Source organism: Caloenas nicobarica, chromosome 3 (genome assembly GCF_036013445.1).
Source record: "Caloenas nicobarica isolate bCalNic1 chromosome 3, bCalNic1.hap1, whole genome shotgun sequence".
In the NCBI taxonomy this organism is placed as follows: Eukaryota; Metazoa; Chordata; class Aves; order Columbiformes; family Columbidae; genus Caloenas; species Caloenas nicobarica.
Window position 1 is genome coordinate 69252194 of NC_088247.1, and position 20130 is coordinate 69272323.

General features: G+C 40.4%; 1 protein-coding gene across 3 annotated transcripts in view; it reads right to left on the reverse strand.

The window, feature by feature from the left end:
- Nucleotides 1–20130, reverse strand: part of SASH1 (SAM and SH3 domain containing 1) — a 215238-nt gene that overhangs the window by 97676 nt on the left and 97432 nt on the right. The window lies entirely within an intron of this gene.

Genomic DNA, 20130 nt, shown 5'->3' on the forward strand with positions numbered 1-20130 from the left:
ACTGGGAGTAGCCCTGCTTTCCTTGACAATGACTAACAGCAATTTAAAATATTAAATTTCTTGCTTATAAGCACAATCAGACAGACTGCAAACAATTCCAGCCAAATGACTTTAACAGGCAAGTTTATGCCACCCACCAAGACACTCTGCCAGTTGGTCTTTCAAGATATACTGGAGACAGAAACATGGTTTGTTCAGTCTCAAATGTCTACTTCGCTAGGTAGGATTGCTACCCTGTTAACAAAATGGCTATAGCCAGGAAATCTAATAATCTGTTCATTACAGTCAAAATTCATACTTTTAAAATGATGGACAAATAAAGAGAAAAAAAGAAAAACAAAACCAACCAACACACACCACCACGACAAAACACCAAACCAAAACAAAAAATAGGCTGGATTTTAAGTGGCATGAGAAATCCTTCTACACTTCAGATAAGTATGCCAGGGAGGGCTGGGCGATGGAGTGGGCAGGGTGAATTAACAATTTTTTGGTACAATATTCATACACTTAAAATAGGTCTGAATGACGAGACAAAATAATTTTGTTTCTCTATTTGTCTAATTTATGAAAGAGCATACATGTTATTGCATACATTCTTTGAAAGGTAACAGTCTATACTTTGTGCATATTCTGACAGAAGAACAAGAAGGTACTGCAGCATTATTTCATTGTTGCTGTTAATAGATGCAACACATAAATATAAAATTATGCCTTGAATATTAAGAAAATATAAGCAATCAAGGAATCATTTAAAAATAATTATGCTAATAATATACATAAGTTGCAATGCAGACTTTTAGCATATTAACTAGGAGGAAATCTTTTTATCAGAAACCACACCTTACTGAAACTGTTGCCGTTTGGAAATATGTGGTCCTGCTCTTGGGGTTCTTGACTATGCTAAAGAAGTTTCACTTCCAGAGAATTGAAAAAGACATTCCAGTTTAAATCAAAGTGAAAGCCTGTTAAACCTCAGACTCTGTGAAACACACGCTCTACTTCATAAAAGTGCAATACCACATGAACACCAGTTACCTCAAATTCCCCAGAAAGTTTTGTAGAGCTCATGTTCCAAAAAAATACAGAACAGCTTGCAGTTACTTAAAACTACTGTATACAGTATAGGTGGAAACCAACTTGCATGTCACTTGTTGAAGCAGCAGAAGCAAAATAACTACACTAAGTAAATATATATTAATGCACACACCCTCCTCTATACATACCTATATATTTTTTACTGTATTTCCTACGTCTCAACCTGCCAAAGATCTCAAACAGAAGATGTTTTCAAACGTTAAAAGATCAGATTCCTTAGTGCAAATACACATTTGGGAACTTCAGAACTTTGGACAAACAACTTTCCACACCACTAAGCAAGTGTGTAGTTTACAAGGACAAAACAACAGTGTCTTTGAGAGCATGACAGTGCTACCCAGCCTTTCTACCGGAGCAGCAGTGCAACCCGCTCAGCGGGCAGGGAGCACACGTCCTCCTCCAGCCACCTCCTCACCATCCAACACTTCCCAACAAGCTGGGGAAGAAACTTTTAACTCTCTGCCTGTGCCACAAGCTCCGCACATCTGCTGGCGCAACTGGAAGCTCTTGTGGTGGCTGAGGACGCGCTTGCTGATCCCATGTGCGCAATGAGCCACTTTCACGGGGTTTGCATACTCAGTAAGGATAACTTGGGCAGCAGTGCTGGGGAGGGGAAAACAAACAGCAAACAGAAAAAGCAACCCTAAAACTTAACTTCATTTGCTCACTGTTGCAGGCAATAAGAAAACCTGTATGACTTCCAAAGAGACAATGTGACATCTGAATCCCAGACACTCCATCATAATACACATCCTTTTGTCAGGATTACAAAAAATTACCATTTTGGAATATCTTCCCCTGCCAGAGTCTGTTTATTCCTTTATAAACTTTGCCAGTTAAGATTATAGGAGCTGGAAAGAGTAATGTTAGAAGAACAAGATGGGAAACCACCATGTGATTAGAAGAATATGAAATCTGCCTATTTACTTTATCAGTCCATCTCCTCTCAGTTCAGTAAACTGTAGTAACATGTAGTAAACCTGCTTGGAAACAGGTGTAACTTGTAAAGGCAAAGTCATGACTCTGAAACTGAGTCTCTGAAACTTCAAATCCAAGGACATCAGGTGAACTTCAGCTTAGCCAAGAGCCGGGTGGAGAAGAATTGAGGGCAGCAGCCCACTCCAGCACTCCACCACACACCTTCTCACACCTGCGCTCCTCATGTTTGTGGTCACAGACCACTCATGGGATCGTGTTGGCACTGCACAATGGATCAAACCAAGCTGAACAAACACTCATTTTTCATTTACCTTAGCGTGCAGTTCACCGTGCTGTTCTTAAAGGTGTTCTCCAGAAGGCTGAAGGCTTGTGACTGTCCCTAGAGCAAAATTAGCTGGATTGCAGCACCTCAGTTAAAGCCCACAGAAGTCGGGTGGCCCCACCGCCAGCGAGCACACAGCTGCAAAGAAAGGCCTTTTCACAAGCCACTCAACCCGCTGGTGCCCCAAGGTCCAGAGACGCTGAGCTGCAGGCACCAGCCTGACTGACTGACAGAAGAGATTGTTCTCAATACTCGGGACTCAAATTAGGGGATATGCTCCAAATAGAGCTTGTACCAGCCCTCTAGGGAAGGCCAGTCCTGTGCGAAAGCAAGGTTAATGTCCAAAAAGCCATGAAGGAACAGAAAAAACCCACAAGATCCTAGAGATGGGAACTGATAACTGAAACAGATACTCATTGCAACCCTGCCATAGGGTTTTGCTGGGTTACCAGATGGAGGGCAGCTCGCCTTACCAGTTAGCCACTTCACAAAAGCAGCACCCAAACTCCCAACTAGATGCAGACAGCTTTGGGGTTTAAAGTCTCTAGCGTCGAAAAATGAGAACAAAAATACAAACATTTGCATTTACATCTCAGTTTGTCAAGAAGTTGTAGTGTAAGTTGCCAACTGAATCATTCACCTCTGGGGCAAAGAGCTTCTTTTATAAGTTTATGTGTACGAGTATCCAGAAAGCATTGGTTTTTTGTTTGGTTGGTTTTGGTTTTTGTTTGTTTGTTGTTTCTTTTAAAAAAAAAAAATAAAAAAAAAAAATCACAGATACACAAATCAACCCAAGCCAAAGACAGCAAGTATTTGACATCCCGCAACATCCGATCATGTTACATATAAGGAAATAATGTAATAGACAATCTTTTGATACGTTATCCTCACATTTTATCCCTACATATAGTTATCTCTATCATCCTCCTTTATTCTTCAAGCACTATAAAAACACAGCAAAACTAAAAAAAGAGAAGATGCTTCATTTTCCTACTGCACTGATAATGGCCGAGAGGACCTACTTTTGATATCAGAAGATGAATTTTGAACTATGGCATTTTGTCTATTAATTCACTTGAACCCCTCCAACTCTTCAAACAGTTCTAAACTGTCTCACAGAAAATTACCACCAGTGTACTTCGTATTTCTATCTTGTTTTGAAATCGAGTGTTTGTAAAATATTCACATGTAAAACTTTAGCTCCAGCCTGAGAAGTCATTTATATGCTTACAAAGCACAGAGAGTCAAAGGAATTTTTTAAAAAAATCTCTAACATTATTAATAAATAGAACAATAAAGCATTTGTAACTAATAACATTTTAAAGAGATTTCACTCTGATACATAAAGAATAAGAGCCAATGTTAATTGTCATAAGTTCCTCTTACCTCCGTGCTTTCGTATGCAACCCAAAACCTAGAGGATTTTTAACATAACAGAAATACAAGTCTAAACCCATCAGTTTGTTAATTCCTTTTTCCTTATTAATAGTTCTACATTCCAATACTAATACAACAGGGTCTAAACAAATGTAGACTGCCATTTTATTTTCACAGGTAGGAAAAGACATACAGCTATTTGATACCAAAAATAATAAGCCAATGCAATTTATCGTAAGCCTTCAGTTATGCACCCCATGTCCCATTTTGACATAGACGGAGTCCTATATTTGAAACAGCTTATGTTAGGCTAATTAAAAAAGACACAGTTTTCAAATGTATTCTTACTGATATATCTATAATTCAGTAGCCACTTATGTGCTCTTAACTGCTTAAGGTCAGTAATATTTTTAAAACCAAGACCTCATAATAAACTACTTCTCATTTTGTTACAAATTTAACAACTAAGTAAAGCCTTACCATGAAGACTGCTTTGCACCAGTTGCGTTTATTTGCCATACAAACCGCAATGTTCCAGCTATATAATCCCACAGATCTTCTCTGGTGGAAAAAATTCGTAAGCAACACAAATATTGAGCAGAAATACCATTCCTGAAATGCTTGAATTTACTCGTAAAAAGTCACAGTATGTTTCTCCTAAGACTCCACCACTGCTTGAGACTTTTCCATAAAATAACCTCATAGCCAAGAAAGTAAACAACCTACTAGTTTTAAAAGGTTAAATCTAAAATGAAGATTTAATAAAATATTCTAATGAAAACAGAAGTTCTCAGATTTCTATTTTCAGTTGTTGCATGCGTTCCTAAATTTCCATCTTATAACGTATGCATGAAACATCTTTTGGTGTCATAAAACATAGAGTAAGTGATGAATTGTCCTGGAATTCCCAGAGAATTAGTTCTGATATGCATGTGAATACCAAAGGAATCCATTGGGATTTCTGTTAATGGAGTGACTACAAAGAAAAGTTGGAATAATTTGACACTTATTATCAAGTTAGAATTTAGCGGTCACTGCACATCAGTTAGTTTCACGTATTGGCAGGATCCTTTGTACTAGACATCTGAAAGTGTAAAGGAGAAAAATGCTTTGCCAGAGAGCTCTGCTGGTAATAAAATTAAGTAAAAATGCATTAATATTTTAATAATAGTAATAAAATAACACTATTAGCTAACGAAGAATAAAGGACTTTGCTAAGTAACGTATACATTTCATGAACCTGAATATGAACCTAAATACAGGCGCTGGCACAGTATACATCTTTTCTGCATAAATTTCCATGCAAAATTAGAGTTTTTTAAAAAAGCTACCAAAAAAGCAATTATTTGAGTTCGTACTCAGATTCTGAAAAATGTATTACAAAGCTGCATATTCCAGCATATGCTTCTCCTGCTCCAGCAGATGTTACAAATATCAGGAAAGAGGTCTTGATTATCAGATATGTGTTCACTCTCCAAGACACTGGGTGAAATTCATGTAGCTGCACGAATCTCAAAAATGTAAAAAAGATGTGCATGCTACAAGGCCATTTGGTCAGTGAGACAGATGGGTCTCCATCTGCACGTGACAATGCAGATTACAGCACACAATGCAGCTATACAAGTTCCTAACTTGCAAACCACCCCAGCTATGGCCACAGCACATGCATAAACTGGGAGGTTAGGAACAGGTCAGAAACCGTGAAGGGAAAAAAAAAAAAAAAAAAAAAAAATCAGATTTTTTTCGTATTAAAGTATAAATGTATGTGGAAAGGACACAAACGAAGGAAAGATGGTCTTTCACAACGCTTTGCAATCACGTCTTGGCAAAGGCATGTTTTTGACCTTCACAGCCCAAGAAGAGAAAAATCCATTTCCGTGCCTGAAACACTGGACTACTGTGTGGAGAGTCACTGTAAACATTAGCAGCTTATTTCTGGCAATTGGATCTTAACAGGGACGCCTACCAAAAATTTGTGGAACACGACCCTGCATTTCAATAATACCTTTGGTTTGGATAGCTGTAAGAAGTACATAAATGAAAGCCAGAACGTGGGCCAGAGCAAACAGGCTTGTCTGGGGAGGGGAAAGAGAGAAGAGGGACCAAAAAAAGCCGTGAAATGAGAACATCTGCTGAAAGGAAACATGGTTGTGCCTAATATGGGGTGTTTCAAAAAGACACACCTGGTTTCAAAGCAGTATATTTCAGGATGGCAACAGGTTACAATTACACAAAAATTTACAAATGGTTTAATGAGGCATCCAGCAGCAATCATTTGAAACTCCATGCTCCACCCTTTCAAGGGGTAAAAGTTTCATTCATGGGCAGTTCCTGGTTGCAGAGATTTAGTGATTTCCAATTCGGTGCATTTTTGTGAAACATCCGAAAATACAACAAGACTTTATCTACATAGCACACATCCTATGAGATGTTTAAAGTTAAGCAGAACTAGCTTACTTAGAAAGCAAGGGATGCTCAGATTTTCATGGGACAACTTTGAATAAGATAGTTGTCCTTTTTAGATATTTTTCTTAACGTAGGCTCATAGAAGCTCAAGAAACATGTGCATCCTTCCCTAGGCAACCTCAGACTAGCAGGATACCTCCTTGCACTGCAAAATATATGAATACATTATTTCAGGCTTCACGTGATTAACCAGAGAGGCACTGTGTTTCACATTCTTCCATAGTTCTTTCCATGGAGGCAGATTTTAAATCGGATCCAAACCTTTTCAAAGCAGAAGAGTTAAACCTATGTGCACCTATCTGGCTAGTGCTTGTGTCTCAATTTGCTACAGTAATGCAGATTCTCAGGATGAGGGCAGGCATCTGTAGGAAAACCTGTAGAGCTTCACAATACTTGTATCTGTTACACACTTCTGACCCTCTTACCTGCCTCTTGCTAGTGATGTCCTTCTGCCAGGAAAAAGGCTGAGGTTTTGCCTTCTGGATTCACTGCAAAATGGTTACCACTAAAAATAAACCAAACAAGCTGCTAGAGAAATGGTCTCTTCTTTTCCCAGGACTTGGAAAGGACAATCTTCCATTCAGCAGAAGTAACAATTCCACCATCCATGAAATGGCAGGTTCAAAGTCTGTCTTGACAGTCAGCAGGGTCAGAAATGTGAATGAGACAGAAGTGCAGGGCCAGGCAGCCCAGCACTTGCCTTGATATTCAGGGGAAAGCATAAAATACTCAGTGTAAGAGTCATGACATTTTTATATTCAGAACAGCTATTTTAGAAGATTCTGAAGGGTTGTTATGGTTCCCTTGACCTCTCTATAGCTGGTCACCGAGACAACAAAGAGAACATACAGATCAGACCGATTCAATAGAAGACTTTTCATTAATTTTAATGGCATCTGAGGGTTGAGTCATTAAACTATGTGGCTTTACAGGCAGAGGTACAAAAATAGATCTAATAAAACTGTGTCAAGTTCACTGCAGCATGGTTAAAACAGTTCTAGATTCTGTACAATAAGCAGAATGCACAATGGTAGTTTGATATAAAAGCTTTTGCAGCAGTTATCTAAAACAACTGTGACAGTCCACTGAGTTCACAGCACACTCGTTCTAGACCCAGAAACTTTATATTAAACCACACAGCTATGTAAGCTTTTCCTAATATATATGAAACCTTGCCCTGTCTTTACATCACAACAAACTCTTTTTCAAAATTTTGCAAATAAAGCATTCCCTTCACCATCAGCACCATCATCTTTTTCCTCTCATTTTTACTGTAAAGCCCTGAAGTCCTTGTCAAAAAAGTCTAACAAAGCACCTCACGACAAGTATTCTGAATGTGATTTATGTTTTTCCCTTTGTAAATTAAAATCAATTTGAAAGTACACTACTGGGATTCCTCTCTCTGGCACGCAACCAAGGAAGTCCTCTATATAAAAAATAAAAACAAGTGTGTGTGTCTGTATGTATGTGTGTGTGTATGTGTATATATATCTATCTGCATGCTAACCAAAAAGTTTTATCTATGCAAATGTACATTCCAACATTGTTAAAAAGTAGGTATTTATCACAAGTAGAACCAGCTCTTTCACATGCTCATTATATTGACAGACAAGATTACATGCAAATTTTATTCATGAAACGTTAGTTCAAAGCACCCTTAATGTCCAGTTTCCCTAATAACAATACATTATCTTCTATCCTCCTTTCCCCAGGGTGATCTGCACTAAGCTCATCAAAATGTAACCCAGAAGTCCTGTCTGCTCTGATACCTGCCAGGCCACCACTTCCCACCAGGCTGGCCAGGAGTCTGGCACAGGTTCTCATTGCCAGCTTGTAAAGCAGAATAAGTTAACAACTCCTTAAGCCATGTAATAGCTGCACCTGACATTTCCTCTCATCAGTTTTGTTTTCCTTGCTCTGGCTGCCTTCTCCTTTGGCACACTGTGTTTGCTGAGACTTTTTCTCAAATTGAGTAAAAATGTGTCTCTTCAGGCACAGCAGCTGCAGTGGGCTTCTATCCTGACACTTAGAGCAGAAAGAACGGCAAACAAGAACAGCAAGGACTGAGAAATGAACATGTATGTGATTAAAGCACTATTAAGGAGATAAAGATGAATTTCTTGTTTCAGAATCAGGAAGTTTAGCGTATGTTATGGGTTGGCTTCGTGTTTGAGTTAAAGTCTAATGAAATAGATATGCAAAAGCCAAATATGTTAAGTAGATTATGAGATAAATCTTTATCTCAGTTAATTGGACATATCAACTGCAATAGTGAAGGCGGTCTCATTAAAATGTATAATAATTTTCTTTATATATAGTAGTATCACAATATGACAAAAACAAGTCTTCAGTGATGGTTTGGGTCTACATAACTGAGGTGTAAGCAACTCATTAAAACAGTAGCCTGAAAAAAAAAACCAAACAGAAAACATGTAAAGAAAAAAAAAAGGATATTTAAAGACAAAACAAACTGAAAAGACAAAAATATCTCAAGACAACCTGTGTAAGCTGAGCAAGTGTGGTTTACAGTATATCCCAAGGTGCTAAAGTTGCATAGTAGATTCAGAGAAAGCAAACTTTGGTTATGTTTATGTCCATGTTTTTAGTACAAAAAGCATAGTCAAAACTGATTTCTACTTTATACCAGTAATCACTAAGGGGCATTCCCTCATAGATGGATGTACTAGTGAAAAACAATAAAACAATAAAATGCACTTATCTAAGTCAATGAACCAAGAGACACTGAAATCCTATTTAACAATGATTACACTATACGGAATTCTGGTTTCATTTTCAACTGAGGGGAAAATATCAGAAAGTACTGTAATATAAGGGTTTCTACATAACATACTCTTAGGAGTATGCTGAGAAGTATTCAAAGGGTGATTTTATTTTAGGAATGGGCAATCATTTTTCTACTGGTTTTGCAGCTCTATTTGTCTTTAAGTCAACCTCCATACATGAACAATATCCAAAATACTAATACCATCTACCAGTACACTAATATTCTGCTCCTATTTGGGATTTTATTCTAACCTAATCCTTTTATCCTCTAAACAAAGTATCTTACCAAGATCATAAAATGGTAAGGAAAGTTGCTAAACTTTGGATTTGTAAATCTCTATTGCACCAATACATGGCAGTAAAATCTCTATAGCACTCTACATATTTACTGTGCAAGTTAACTCTTGCCTGAGACACAATATATACCGGTTTCTAACAGGTATATGCATAAGGGGCATATAAATCATGGTCACCACACCATCCAAAGCAAAACAATTGCTTGTTTACTAAAAAAATTATTTAACTACTTTGGTCCCTAAATAGTTTCTCCAAATAAAATACACTAAATTTATATTGGCCTATGAAATTTTTATTTTTTCCCCTGACACTAAGAAGCTCTTATGATCTGTAATTTATCTGGGGGAGAAACAGGTTTTTATTCTGCTTTGTGCTAGGTGCCATACAAAAACCCTGGTGGCAATGGCATGTATCTACTGTGACCTTTGTTCCTCTCTACTCATGGATTTTTCCAAGCATCATGGTAGTAAGCACAATCACCTTTATCTTAAAATTTACTATGCTTTCCATGAGGACCACTTGGCACAAGCAGGACATACCTTGCCCAGAAAAAGGGAAGTTCACTCAAAGAAACTTCTCATCCTTCTTTCTCTTTTCCCCTGTTCCTTTCCCTTGCCCCTTCAGTGTATTGTTGTGCGATCCTTGTAATTTTGTTTCTGCTTCTCTGGGTCTGGAGTTTTTCCCCACCACTCATTCTGAGAGCCAGGGCTGAGATACTGAACAGGTCTCCTGCCTGGCCCTCCTCAAGGACAACAGCTTCCCCCTGCCCCACTGAAACCCAGCCATACTGGCTTTGAGGATGCACTGATGAAGGAGGAGAGCCCTCTCTGCCTTCCATAATTTCTCACCACCTCAGCAACCGAGTCTCACACTTGGACATTCCTCCCCCCCTTAGCTACAATTACCGGATAAGGGAGGTGAAAGCACGGCCCTCTCCTGCTCTGCAAGGAAGCCAGAGCCCACAGAAGCCCGCAGGGATGCTGTCGCCTCAGGTTTCTTCTGGCTGGATGAGCCTGTCACCTCACCTGCACTTGAACACCGAGACCCATGGGGCAGCACTGCGCCTTCAGTCATGCAGCACCCAGCTCAGCGATGAGCATCCCAACGTTTAGAAATGCTACCATGCTACTGTGAAGTTGGGTGTGACAGTAAGCACAATTACTTATTCCTCCATGTGCCATTTCAGAGGCTTACTTCCAAGAGACAGGCGCTCTCCTGCTACCCATGTGAAAGTTTTGGAAAGGGGGAAAGGGAATCTTGGAGTATCTGCCTTCACCTCAAAATCCAGTTTTACAAAGCATGAGAAAATACTGTTCTGCACACCAAGGCACGATAGGGTCTCTCCTTTGTTTTGGGAATAGACATGGAAATCAGTTATGCCAGTTGCTGTGCCCAGCAGCACAGGCTACTGTGTGCCCCACAGATGCAGCCCTTGATTTACAGCTGCAAGCCTAGCTGTCAGCTGCGGAAAGCCAGAACATTAACGTTTAAACTGCTTTCTCAAATTCTGCTATTCTTCTGTTTTTCTTCCTGCTAGAAATTCAGCAGCTTGCAGCCTGGAGGATACACCCAACACTTCTGTGTACCCAGGGACTAACCTCGCCTTCACTCCTACGGCTTCCTGACAGGCCGGCCATCTTTCACCAGGAAAGGAAACAACCATAAACTGGGCACGGCAGCGATCCATGCTTCCCCATGCTTAGCAGCAGCAGAAATGGTTTCCTGTAGCTCCCATAAGCAACCTGGGCCCAGGCCCCCCCCTCACTGATGCCGCCCATCCCGCCTGCCCCAAACAAACCCTCACTTCTGTGATGAACGGGTGCCTGTCGCCAGCATGGCACAGGAGGTCCCCAGTCTTTGTTGGCATTAATAAACTAGCTTAAATAGACAGCCCACACTCATGTAAACAAAGTAAAACCAGAAAGACTGACTCTATCTTGAAGCACTTCAGTGAAGCCTCAGCTTTTGACTCCAGCAGAGGTACAGCCCTGTTAGCACACATTCTCAACCACTGCAGGTAGCACAGGGATAAACTAAATATAGAGCTGCTCATGCAAGACGTCATGGCACTGAGCTCAGGTTTTTTATTGCTTTAACTAAGCATCATGAAGTCTCGTTGGAGAATGTTTTATTTAGGAGCAGTAATGCTCAGTTATCAGGGGGTTTCAGTTCATTTAATTAAGTTGAATACAATTACACTCCAGTGGGTCTTAAAAATGCAAGAATCTATTTAAATATTATTTAGATGCGTATCTTTTAACTACCGCAGACTGCACAGGGCTTCATGTTTATATCAACTAGGGATATCAACCTAGCAATAAGAGCTCTATCACTTGCCAGCTTATAATCCTTTCTACTCCGGGATCTCATATTTTATTTGCTCATTTCCCTTTATCTGTGTACAGTGAAGATGGGCTTTTTGTGTTCCTGTGTGCTCATATTGCTTCATCATTGCCAAAGGACTTCCTAATTAGGTGAAACAGGTCTCTTACCCAAATAAAACAGAAGTATTTCTGCTTACCTACAGAGCAAATCCTACAGTCTGGGCTTGAATAACTGCATGGTTGCCATATCTTCCGGGTATTGCAAGCATGTATTTCTCTGAAGGGGCAACATGCAATTTATTACCTACAGGAGCCCCCAAACAAGCAGGGCGCTACGTGCTTGTTTCAAGAAAGTGCTTAAGCCCGTAGGTGCTGTCAGTCCAGTGGCTCTGCCCATTGATAATAGATGTTGCTTCTACTGGAGCCTGAATGCATTACTCAAGTGTTGCACATCACAGAGATGCACTTCCAACTGAAACATGAAACAACTTGAAGAGCCCCACACAGCTAAAGAGATCATAGAAAGAAGAAGCTGGAGAGCCCTCATGTCTGTCAATAAAGTACACAAAAAAAAGAAAAAAAAGTGTGGCTCTACGAAATCCAGTATCTGGTTCTGACCGACCCAGGGCGCTGAATCACAGGTTGAAAGACAACAACTGCAGATAAAGGCATTTGGACTTGGAGGGTAAGCTAAGTTCTCACTTGAGCAACTTCTCCGTGCATAGCAACTTGAACATCAAAAGGAGAGCATCCCACTAACTAACTATTTGTCAGAAGAGTTGTCATGCCGAAGAAAAACATCTCACCTAGTTGTAAAAGCGACTCTAACACAAGAAGAAAAGTCTCAGATGGAAGGAGTTTCCTCACAGTCTCTGCTTCTGAGATGAAAGAAGAGACCGCAGTCCCAGGGAACACCAAACCATGAACCCGGCAAGAGGAGCAAGACAACTTACGTGCCAGGAGACATCTAAAGTGCCACAAAACCAGCAGGGAGCTCCCTGAGCAAAAGGAAGATGTTGTACCACTTTTCACAGTATGCACCATTATCAGTTTCAAATCGAAAGACATATAGTAAATAAGTTGCCTCATACATAAAGAATCAGGACTTGAAGGGAAACAAAGATTTTGTTGTATGACTCTCTCAAGGAGAAAGCATAATCACATGTTTTTCAGATGTGGAGATCTCTTCAAAGCTTGAGAAGTACAAACCAAAACGCAAAGGTGGGTTCAGAATAAGTTGTGTTTGAAGAGCAAGTCAGGGCATCTAAATCACACTCTTGTTCTCAGCCTGTTTTAGCTAACCGGTGCTCTGCTACAAATTGCTTGTTTGAAGGACCTGCTGGCAATACCTGATTGGCAGAGTTTTACCTGACTCACATGCACATGGATGGTTACCCACCTATAGCCTGTATTTGTCTTTGAGCAAAACCAAAACAAGAGGCAACCAACGAGACATGAAGGCTTACTTTGCTCTATGATATCTCTACTCAGTGCCTGAAGTGAGCCCTGTCATTTCCAAACCAGGATCAAATCTCTATTACTACTTCCTGTATAATCCCCGCCTGTCCACACGGAGCAGCCGCCTCCTCTGGGCCTCCCCGAAGGCGGCCTGCGCTCTGACCTTCCCCTGCCCAGGTCCCAGTGGATGCTCCAGCCGTTTCCTGCCATGGAGGCAGCAATTCTTCCTTTCAAATGATTCTCCTAAATCCCTCTTCCTAACAGTCACAAGTTACCCTTCTCATCTGGGACTCTCTTCTCACTTTTCTAGCCACAGAAAAACAATTCTGGATACTGAGTCACTGCACCTATGTCCCCTGTCATCCTCTGTTTCCTCTTTATATGAGAGGTATTTTCCTAAGAGAGGCGTGAGTCTGGAGAAAAAAAAACTCATTGCCTTTTTTTTTTTTTTAACTGCTCAAACCCACACAGCAGAAGATCCAGAGAAGAGCTAACATACCGTTTTACTCCCTTCCCCTCTCATTCTCATGGCAGTTTACAAAATAACTACCTACCTGTGAGCATTTTGCTGTAGTTCTAATTAGGTTTGGCAGATGAAAAATGCAAACTTGTGCAATCTTTTGTATTGTAAGTACATTTGAGATGAGGATTAAAAATCACAAATAACTTGGCAAAGATTACTTGAAGAAAGTACTGTTCCATCAGAGAGAAAAAGCAACATTAAGAACATCCACATCCTTCTGTTCTCTGAATTTTGGTAATTAGGAACTCAACTTCTATACTGACCAAACCCAATGAGACTCATCACGAAAAGGTCTGTAACAAGGATGTGCAGAAGCATCCTCTTCCTTTCTCATTTATGCATGAACACACATCATATGTGGTACTAAGCTACTCTTCATTGTCATGCCAATAAATTAAGTCCTTGACCTAGTGTTCTCTGTTAACTTCCTGAGTTTAGATAGCTATCACGCAAAGCTTAGGTTTTACAAAGTTTATCCATCTGCACATATATACCTGCTCCCGGACACAAAACCTAAACAATACTTTGCTGGATGTGGGCTGAGCAACAATATACCTCACTGAGATGACACATCCCAGTATGTCTTCAGTTCGGTACACAACAGGACATTCCACCACAGCAGAGATGGATGACACAGCATCAGACTCCATTTCATGCCTCTTTGCAAAACGCTCAGAATAAAGGCAGCAGTAATTAAAGAGGAAAACGGAATTTTTAAGAACTGACAACCATTTTGCACTGCCTACAACTGAGCAGTCTCCACTGATGAAACAAGAAATAAAATGGACCTTTCCTCCAAACCTCTCCAAACAATGAAGGGGACACATCATCACAAAATAAAATATAATAAAAAATATGATTCTATAAATGTGCGCTTGCAGCCCCTAAGGCCAATTGTATCGTGGGTGACTCCGCTCCGGTGAGATCCACCTGGAGTCCTGCATCCAGCTCTGGAGTCCCCAGTGCAGGACAGACATGGACCTGTTGGAGAGGGGCCAGAGGAGGCCACAGAAATGATCAGGGGCTGGAACACCTCTGCAATGAGGACAGGCTGAGAGAGCTGGGGTTGTTCAGCCTGGAGAAGAGAAGGTTCCAGGGAACCTTCAGTTCCTTGCAGCCTTTCAGTACTTAAAAGGGGCCTATAAGAAAGATGGGGACAGACTTTTTAGCAGGGCCTGTTGTGATAGGACAAGGGCTAATGGTTTTAATCCAAAAGAGGGGAGATTCAGGCTAGACATGAGGAAGAAATTTTTTTACAATGAGGGTGGTAAAATACTGGCACAGGTTGCCCAGAGAGGTGGTAGATGCCTCATCCCTGGAGACATTCAAGGCCAGGCTGGATGGGGCTCTGAACAACCCGATCCAGTTGAAGATGTCCCTGCTCATTGCAGGGGGGTTGGACTAGATGAGCTTTGAAGGTCCCTTCCAACCCAAACCATTCTATCATTCTGTATGAATCTTTCAATTTTTATTCATACAGAGCACAGAAAGCTGGGTGGGAACTTCCACATACAAGCTGGAACAATGACAGAGAAATCTGGATAAAGAGACATCAATATTTGCCATTTTCCCCTACAGGGAAAGAACAATCTCAGAGAAACTTTAGAGAAGTACGGCATGTAAAAACACAGAGAAAAGTGTCCAAAGAATTTGCCATGTACAGAGATTCACAACATGCTCTGCCAGTAGGAAACCTGCCTTTACTCAGTCCTTTTTCTCCAGTGAAATGAAAAAAAGACAAACCTAAGGAAACATGTCCCATGGGGGAAGAAAAGTTTCTACCTTCTATTGCAGCTGCCCTAGTGCTCCAGTGTTCTGATTTCATCTGGGATAGGGTTAATTTTCTTCTTAGTAGCTGGCAGAATGCTGTGTTTTGGATTTAGAATGAGAATAATGTTGATAATACACTGATGTTTTAGCTGTTACTAAGCGGTCTCCTCCATCTCACTGGGGGTGAGTGAGCAAGCGGCTGCATGGTGCTTAATTTCAGCCAGGGTTTAACTTGACATCCAGCAACACAGTGATGCCAATCCCCACACACCTTCACTGTGGTACCTGGAGCTACCTCTGCTGTCAACAATTTTCAATGGATATAAGCATCTTGCAAGCCACCTGCTCTTACTTCCACCAACATCAGTGACAAATTGCAAGTGACCTCAGAGAAAGCAGGAACACAAACAGCTTCTGTGAGGGAGATCCCCCCACTGTGTATGCTGTGGTGAAAAAAAGAACATTCCTATGTCAGAGATACAGCAAAAAGCAAATACCTGCTCCGACTCTAATTAGTCCTCAGTCTGACACAAAGCATCACATAAATCTAATGAAGAACAGGTCAGAAAACAACCAACATAACTCAGTGCCACAGGCACCAGCATCCCTGCTCCATGCCCATCCAGAGCTGTATTTCTTGGTAACCCCAACATGACAGTTGACTGCGAGTTTTTGATTGCTTGCTTAACTAGAAATTTCCTCACCTTACCAGCTTTTTTTGTTTTGAAATGAAGTATCTTTATTAGTCCTCTGATTAAATGTTGCATATGGAATCTGTTCTCCCCAACTTTCTAATGAAACATGATATATTCCCATAACACACTCTGAAGCATCGAGTTTTTTAAGCATAAACATATGGTCATCTTGAAGATGGAAATTTGCAGACAGAAACCACAACTGACACACAACGTGCACTCTGTCCCTGCCTTTTCCCATTTTACAATGGTTATTTATGAATTCTAAGGTGGGAAAGAAGACTAATAATGGAGTGGAAATCACAACCTGCAAGTTGTGGTGCATGTTATGTTTGAATACACTTACGTATAAACAGGATTTTACTTATTTTCATCCCCACGGAGTATACATTTCAGTTTAAATGCAAAGTATTTATCGTCAGCTTTCAGAGCTACTGCACTGAGCTAGCCAACCACTGAAAGCTCCAGAACTCACAAGCATTAAAAACTATTCTGTATAAATGAAGGCTACATTTAAGTCTATGCAGCTATAATGATAACAATATGAAATATGTCTATAAGGGATGATGAAAAGAGCTGAGCATCAATTTAGCAGTAGAAAATATCTTCAATTTGCCCTCCATCCCTAGGATTGCACTAGAAAGTTCTGATGTAAGAAACCCTTTCAGCTGAGTTGGAATACGTGGGAAGCTCCTTCTAGAAGACTGCGAGCACAAAATCTGAAGAGGGTGAATGTGTTTCAGAATTGTAACAGATACAAATAAACAGATAATAAGCATAGACAGAACACAAACATCCAAACATCTCCCCATTTGTAAGTGCATAAAGCCCACACGTTCTGCAGCAATGACAGATCACTTCTAGAGGTGAATATTATGACACTAAGGTATTATTCTGGCAAGTAAAACACTTTAAAAGACTAAAATGTGTTTTTCCTCAAGTCCAATGTAACGCTATACAATCAGCCCTGGCACACATTTTCACCCAAGCTCCAGCTGTGGATGTACGCTCACTAAAAGATCTTTTAACAGTGCCACCATGGTGCAATGAGCTCTCAAGACCAGTTTTTCCTCCATTGAGTTAGATTTGGGTTACAGTTGAGCAGAGAGCAAGCTCTGCACAGCAGAGCTGACTTGGTGCTGGCATCGAAAGAACCAGGAGGCTCAACTCATCTGAACTTGTGAAGGAATGACACAAGTTGCTTTTTACTTTCTTGTTTAAAACCTACGGGCCACACACTGCTCCACTATAGATAAACTTTGTGCCTTAGGCTCATGAAGTTTTTATGTAAACAGTGCAGAAATTAGACTCTTTATCTTTTGTTCTTTTCTTCATCTTTTTTTTTCCACCACACACATCAGCACTGCACAAAACATGTTCAGTTGCGAGAGGTTAGGAACGTCCAGCAATCAAGAGATGGCTCATGTACTCTTGATTTAATATTGTAACAAGCATAGTACTGTTTTCACTATTATCTGTTGACTCTTTGTCATGCCCACTGCAAAGCTTTCAAAGTATTGCTTTTATTATTGTATTAAATAGTTACCTAATCTCCTTTGTGCAAACACTCCCACACACAGAGAATATATTGAAGGTGGAGAACGCTGCGATATAAAATTTTAGTGTGCTGTTACCAAAGAGCAAAAAGCACTGTGTCTCATCGTAAATAGAGCGACAATAATGAAACAGAAAAGGATATATTTATATTCCTGATCATTATATTACCATGCTTGTAAGCTTCAATGTGGGTGTTTACCCATGCACATAAGAACAACCATATTTTTTTCCATTTGGAGGCTTGATCATGTAAAGTGATCTCAATAGCATAACCTTGTGTTCACACAGTGCCACAGGGAAGTCAAAATAGCAAAATCTAATGGGCTTGTAGCAGAGGAGACCTGCAACAGCACTCCAACAAGATCGCACTTGGATCGCAACATAGGTATTAGGAACCAGTTCTCCAATTTATCGTACGACTTTCCATAAAAATGCCTGAAAATGTGATTTATTAATCATTGTTGTATTATATTCCTAAGCTTGTCCATCTAATTTTCTGGTCATATCCTGCTTAAAACCATTTTCCAGACAGGTTATACAATCCTCACTCTCAATTTCAAACTCTTCATACGAAACGTGCCTCTAAAACTACAAAGTAGTTCAAAAATGCTTATCCAGGTGTCACAAAAAAATAAACCAATAAGTATTTTATTACTCTAATCATAGTTCAAATAAAAATAGTACATTATAACTTTGTGCTTCAAAACATGGCAGCAGACGAGAAAGGTCTGCTGTTACCGTAAACCAGGAAAAATGTTCCCCTCATCTCCAGAAGATGAAAGTAGAGCTGGCATGCCCACACCTGACCCACACCACAGCTACTGAGCTGCGGTGGGGGAGGCTACTGTTATTTTTAGAGTAGCTATTTTCCGTAATGGAAATCTGTGTTGTGAAGTCCTGGTTTTGAATATGTTTCAGTGAACTGTATTGTAATTTCTTCCTGCCAATGGGACAGTTAGGTCTCTTGATGACAGTGAGAAATAAAAGCCCTTCATATCTCTTTTTGTAATCACATAACGCATATCTACATACTTCTTTAATGGAGAATATGCTTTTATAGTAGCAACTTAATTTTTACTGACTTGCACATATTAAACTCAAGTCCTTCTTTTTGTTCATTTCCTCAAGAAACATTTGGGAATCCAAAGTCTTGCAAAGCCACCACAGTATTCCCCACTCACAACCACCACCTTCCTCCTCCTCCCACCACCAATAATGGCAGCAGAGAAAGCAGCAGGTTCATTATTCATCACTTGTGTCACAAAGAGGAAAATTATTAGCAGCACTTTACGTTAAAGCAGTTATTGTGACAAATCGCTTTGCTGGGTCATTACAAAGTAATTCTTATTCATCCTGTGTTACTGAACTTTCCAAAGTCCAAGAACAATGTGTGCTCTACAATCATTAACACCATGACAAGGAAATAAGTGGAAAAGGAGAAAACTTGTGCTGCTGCATCGAGGAAAAGCTACAACCAGAGGTTCCAAGCGACCAAGGGAGACTCAGGCAGGCACAGGCAGCAGGACTGGGCGCAGCAGCATCCTCCCTTCCACCATGCCACCACTGTGGGGATTAAAAGTCCTGAGGGAACCGAGCCCAGGGCCAAAGCTGGAGCAGCTCAACCAGGGTCGAGGAGAGGGAAGTCCTTTCTCCCCATTGACCCAACTCCCCTGCCCTGGGCACTGCCCGTCCCTCAGCCCCACAGCACGTCCAGCAGTGACCCCGCTCTGCCACACTCCATCCCTTCGCTCAGCTGCTGCTGCTTAACTCCTCTGTTCCTCTGCACAGCACCTCGGGCAATCGGGACTGATTTACATTGGTTTATAGATATCATCAGCATAAGCTAGATTAATGATTATCTAGTTCCGTAAAATGTCATTTGCTCTGAAATACGCTAAAAATAAGAGTTTTTCACCTGACTATAGTAAATGATAACCAGCATGTGTAGCATAATACATTGCATTCCACCTAATAAAATTCCTTTAAGTGCTCATTGTCCTGGATATATAACACTTTTTCATTTTCCACACCAATTTTCACATTTTCTTTCTGTTTAGAGACTGTCATTTTTTCCTAGGCACAAAAGGAAGGAAGCATCATTACAGGCGAATTCTGGCAACCTGGTTTTCCTCTGCTCTTGAAAGACAGAGGAAGCTTAGCTGATTGACTTTCAAAATGTGTAAAAAATATAAGGAAAAAGAACATTTCCAAATACTGATAATGGAGCCAGTATTCACAGCAAACCAGCAACGCTCTGGAAAATAGAATTTATCACCAAGATTCCAGTTTACCTTAAGTTTATAGTTATTCTCTAGTAATAGCAGACAAAGAATAGGGACAGAAAAATCTTCCCTAAGATTTTTGGGAGGGGAATCCTAGAGTTTGCTTTCAAGAAAGGATGAAGAGGCCACCAGAACCAAAACCTCTTCTCATTCCTGACTGCACAGGGTCTTGTGGACACCAAACTCTCTGACGGAGACATCTGTTTTATGTGACCTGACGTGCAAGAAAAAGCCTAGA